The sequence below is a fragment of the Puntigrus tetrazona genome, unplaced genomic scaffold, assembly GCF_018831695.1.
Source record: "Puntigrus tetrazona isolate hp1 unplaced genomic scaffold, ASM1883169v1 S000000006, whole genome shotgun sequence".
NCBI lineage: Eukaryota > Metazoa > Chordata > Actinopteri > Cypriniformes > Cyprinidae > Puntigrus > Puntigrus tetrazona.
Window position 1 is genome coordinate 770,551 of NW_025047686.1, and position 6,057 is coordinate 776,607.

Sequence of the window (6,057 nt, forward strand, 5' to 3'; positions counted from 1 at the left end):
ATCTTACGAAATTCTTAGGCTATACGCAAATCGGCAAGTACTGACAATGGCATCAAGAATATGCCCATAAATAAATAAACAAACAAAAGAATACTACAGAGATCGATATCGCTGATCTATAGCTGGTCTTTGTCATGTGACGTCACGCTCTCGTGAACCGAAATGCATTTCGGGCATCGGAGTCGATGCGTAAGGCTGGAACACACTACACGACTTTTAAAATCTGAATAGATTTTAAAACGCTGGAGAGCATACATTTACCGACTCTGTAAATAGCGACAAAGGGAAATGGGCATCACACACTACCAGACTTAAAAGTTATTCCGATCACAACAGTCTGACGCAGAAACTGGCGCCTTGTTGCTAGGAGACGTATGACAAATGAAAACAAACGTGTTGAATCGGCTGATTACCTCCGACTGGATGGAACCAAAGTCTGAAGACAAACAGCCGAAGTCTGTAACCATACCCGAATTTCTGTGGAATCTGTTAGCTTTCATCCGCAGACTAGCTCTGACTTTCCTCAATTAGAGTCAGCTTGTTCAGACTGTGAAATCTGGACAAAAATCGCATAGTGTATTTAGTTAGAGAATTGTCTTTTTCATTTGCTTTAAAATATTGTTGTGTTAAAGGCTACAATAGTAAATTACACGATAGTACAAAAACCTCAACATATATCAAATTACGAAGCTCACTCTTGAATCTGAATAAACAATACTTATTTATATACATGTATACCTTTATTGGTCTTGTACAGTTATGTTTTTTTTCTCTTTGTACAGTAGGCTTTCAACAATGATTTTGTTAACAGCATTCATTTTGAAGCAGTTAACGATTAAAACAGTGAAATCACTCATTGATTATTTAAATAGCGGTTTAATTATTAATGTAGCAATGCTAATGCTATTAAATGTATTTGCGCGATCTTAGAGAGTCTAAAATAGATTGCTCAGTCAAAAATATTATACACATAATTTATTCTGAGAAAAAAAACACTAACGTTACATAGTACAAACATGGCTTTTTTAAAGATGATGCATGATAAGTGTTTAATTTCATTTAATAGAGCAATAGTAACAACGGCTATTATATTATTAATTGCTATTAATTGCTGGCTTCACTGCCTCTCACGAGTTTAGATCGCAACATATTTATATATAGATCAGTGATAGATATGCTTCAAATAGTCAGAAGTAAAGATATAAAAAGCGAATCAGCTTATGAAAGAGTAAGTATAAAAAATGAACAACTATAAACAAATTATTCTAGCACACCTAAGCTGGATATAAAACCTAAATGTTACTATTTTTATATCATTATTCATTTCATTTTTTGAATGAATTGCATTTGTTTGTTTGGTATGTCAAAGGAAGTAGTTTTGATGTAATTCGATCTTGTTTCATGACCATAGTAGCTGTACCCGCTCCTCCTGATCATACAGTATGTGTTGGATTAATTTTGCTGTGTGTTTTTAGCTTGATGAGAGACACATTGTTTACCAGCTTACTGGAGCTGGAAGCTGATTGGTGGCAGCTTGAGGTCAGTTTTGGAAAAGGTCAGCTAGGTGGGGTGTTGTCAAGCACAGACTAATGCCCACTGGGCCACTCTGTCTCGTGCCAGGCATCAGGGGCCAGGGGGCCCCAATTTGTCAGACGTGTGGCATGCCAAACTCATTTCCATGGCTGACACACACTGCAAGCCACCCGCCCAGCAGTACACACCACACAGCTGACAGGTGACAGTAAACAGGCATTGCCTGCCAGGCATGTTGTTTCACCCGCTTGAGAGTCCGTCCCTGTCTGCCGAGTCCCCCACAGTGGGATGATGTTGGGGTTGGGAAGATGCTGAGCTGCTCTGGCAAGGCATGGTGAGCAGCAAGAATAGCAGTAATGTGCATTAAAAGAGAAGAGGTTGCTTATTTGCTAGATGGATAATGCAGATGCTTTAAATGTGTTAAGTAGACTGGAAGTAGGAATTTATCTGTTAGAGCATACTTTTTGGTGTACTATTCAGCACACACACATTTCCACTATACCTTGATACAACAGTAGTTGGTGACAGGTGACTGTCTATATGCATAGATCAATATTTGAGTCACCTGATTCATTCAGAAAAAAGATTTCAGGAACAAAACAAGTGACTAAAGGCCAATTCAGATCGAACAAACCGCAGGTGAGTTACGGCAGGTAAGTTTTCACTCAACTGACAGCAGCCACAGTTTCACCCAAAACCTCTTTCATCTTATTTGATATCTTTCCATGCAAAGAATGACGCACAAAAACACAATAACTGTAAAATTTGGATTGTGGAAATAGGATAATACATCTTTTTTTCCGCAGTCATTGAGAGCTGGTCGTTGTCTGTTGGTGCGGTGTGAACATGACTGTTATTTTTTATAAGATTCAGCCAGCTTGAGCCAACTTCTTTGTTGCATTTGTTTGTGCAGTGTGAATAGAGCTTAATGAGCGAGTTAATGAATCACTGAATCATCATCGAAGTTTCCTAGCCAGGACAATAGTTAATTCAGAAATTAAACAAGTGACTTATAAGCGATTGAATCACTCACTCAACAGGTTCATTAAGGAACAAACAAAGTGATTTATGAAAGAATCGTTAAATCATTCATTTGGCTGATTCATTCAGAAAAAGCGAGCAAGTCATTGAATTATTCACTCAAAACGCTTAATTCAAGAATGTTGGCTGCATCAGAAAGCTCAAGAATGCTGCCTGCGAAGGATGCATTAAGCATCAGGTCATGTTGAAGACTTCGAAACATTTCTGAGTTCAACATTACCTTAACAGATATACTGTCTTCTGAGATACTTTCATCTGATTTATTTCAGAATAAGTGTTGCACTATAAAATATAAATATTGCATCTAAAAGTTGCAGTTGGTGATCAGTTTGTGTGTAAATATTTATTTTTGTTACAATTTTTCCACTTTTGATGGTATTTCTTATGAGAAATGTCTATTGAAATAATGAAATATTCACTTGCTTATCACATAAGCTCAGTCTGTTTTGTTGTACATCATGCTGCCCCAGAAATCTATCCAAAAGTTTCATGAGGTCCCTTCATGCACAAATGCTGTCTGCAAGGTCATTGCCTAAAAAGGCAGCGAGGCAACAAGTCAGCAGCCCTAGCTTTCTGATGCAGCCAATAATTCACTGTAACCTACGAGTGAGTCATTGAATCATTGACTCAATCCATTTTTTCTAAAACACAGGTCCTTCTGTGGGTCACTCTGACATATGCAAATCCCGCTTTTTGGATTCATGGTCATTTTCAAGCAAATACACACACGAAAAAACTGTCAGTATTGCGCCTAAATAGAAAATATTAACTTTTTCATTGAACTGCTAAGCGACATCACAAAATAAAGACCGTGTATCTCAAAGTTTGTTTGTGTCACTGAGCTGGTAAAGAATTAATCGCCGACCCTCACCTGCAATGTCAACGAGCACGTGCCACTCCTGGAGACTCGCACCGTCAGTTTACTTCTTATTCCGAAGGGAGCCCTTGCTTTTCGTTGGCATGAGAGCTAAAAGTGGTGAGCTCAGGGGAAGAAATATCTCAAGGTCACTGAATTATAGAAGAGGAGAGATGAGGTGAGCTGAGAGGAAAGGCCTGCTCCTTTCCCCCTTTCTGTTTGCTGAATGAACCCAAGAAGGGTCTGTTCTGTTTTTCTGCAGCATGAATGCATCTGTGTTAGTGATTTATTATTCATCAAAACTATCAATTATTAACTGATTATTTTCCCTCTTTTACAAAAGATTTTTGCTGATCTTTCTTCCTCCTACCCATAATTTAAAACAATGCCCCACATATCGCTCTCATTTTCTTATTTATAAATCCTTCTAGATTCATCTAGAAAAGTTTCTACTATGGAATACAGAACGCTGCATTGTTTATGACTGCCAGGTCGCCCAACAAAGAAGGGCACCAGCATCTTGTAGGTTATTTCCAGATGCCTCTTTCTTAAAATAACAGAAAGATTTATTATCAGAATGAATGTACTGTAGGTAGCCTGACTTACTTATTAACCAGCACAACGATGCTCAAAATCGATGCTGTCTTTATAAAAGCATGAATTCAAGCGCCTGAAAAATGTTCCATTACTGTTGACAAGAATATATTATATATCTCAAGAATATAAAAATAAAAAAAAATAAGTAGCAAATAATTAGCAAATCTAAGTTTCAGAGAGACTCTGCTGTGCTGCTGTGCTGAGGCAAAGAGAACATAGAGAGAGCCGGAGTGTTGAGGAAAGAGAGAAAACAGGCCGTCCCTGAGGATTTGTCCATTTCTGTGTGGATCAGAGAGTGTGAATGTGATGGCAGTTGCAGGGCTCTCTGGTGTGAAGAGTGTTGTTTCTCTGAGATCCTTGTGAACTTGAATGTCACACATGAGGATAGAAGGCAGAACCGTGGGCAGGAAATGACACACAGAGACACATGGACATCTCCAGGGGCTGAGAGACGTACATGAGCACACAGCCTCACAGATCCGAGCTGATGTTTTCTCACATTGTAAGTGCTGACCCAAAATCTCAGCCATGGCTTTTAGTCATCCCAAGAATGCAAAAAGTCCTAACATTCATTTATATGAGGGAAATTGTTTTTGTTTGGGCCAGTTTAATGCTTTTTCACGTTTATTTGAATGTATTTTTACTGTTTACACAGATTCTAAAGTTTTTTTTTAAGAGATGTCTCTTCTGCTCATCACACCTGGGGTTTATTCATCAAAAACACAGTAAAAAATTATATTGTCTATTCTTTTTTAACATATTTTAAAGCATAACTTATTCCTGTGATGGGAAAGCTGAATTTTCAGCATCATTACTACGGTGTCACATGATCCTTCAGAAATCGTTCTCATATGAAGAAGCATATCTTATTGTCAGGATAGTTATATATATATATATATATATATATATATATATATATATATATATATATATATATATATATATATATATAAAACTACACTGTTGCCTTCTCACAGCAATATTTTGCCTTCACCTTCTCCCAAATGGAAATTGCTCATAAGCTTGCATCATCCTTTATTTTCTGTGTACAAAACAGTGATAGTAATCTGTCTGATAAGACTGCACTGTGGCATTTGCCATCGTCCATGTATCATTACTTCTATGATTATGTTGTTATTGTCATCCAGGGCCTTTCATGCATCATCACTTCCCTCTCCGCTCTTCATGACTCCAGTGCTGTCCGATTCCATCTCCATTTCAGCATGCGACGGCCAGCTCCATCCGTCCGCCGACCTGTTCAAGCGTGACAGTAAAAGAGGAATCATATATTTGCACACTCTCACATGAGACTGCCTGGCTGATCTCATGACAGGCCAGGATCCTGTGACTTTGGTTTAGGAGAACGTGCCTGAGCCAGGCAGGAATGATGTGATACGCTACTGTAATGATGCCTCGGGCCGAAAAATAATTACCTGAGAATTATACATGCCTCTGTGATCAGTGACAGGACTGTTTCTGCTGCACTTCCTGTGTTTGGGCTCTGATTGGGTAGGGGTCTTGACAGCACACACACACACACACACACATCTAGTGTTTGTCTCTATGCTATGTGATGCAGTGAAGTATGCAGACTTTACTACAGGCTGTCACTCCAGATGAGATGCACATGGCTTCAAAAAGCAGATTGTAAGATTATAAATGAAGCTTGTTGCTTTACATAAGGTGTTTACGTTTCATGTATTTTTGACTTTTTATTTATTTATTTAGCTGTTTGTGAAAAACCTACATGCAGTTATTCTTATTTGTGGCTATTCTTAAGTACAAAAGACATTTTAAATATTTGGTTAAAATATAAATTAAATTATTATTTCAAATAATCTCAAACATATATAAATGTATATAAGTATGTTATTTTATAATGAAATTAGATATATAATGAATGTATATATATATTTTATTATAAATGTTATTTAACTTTAATTGTTTATGTTTTTAATTAAATAATAAACTGTGTAATTAAATCAAAATTGGGTGTACTAAAACAACTAAAATGGAGATAAAATTATACA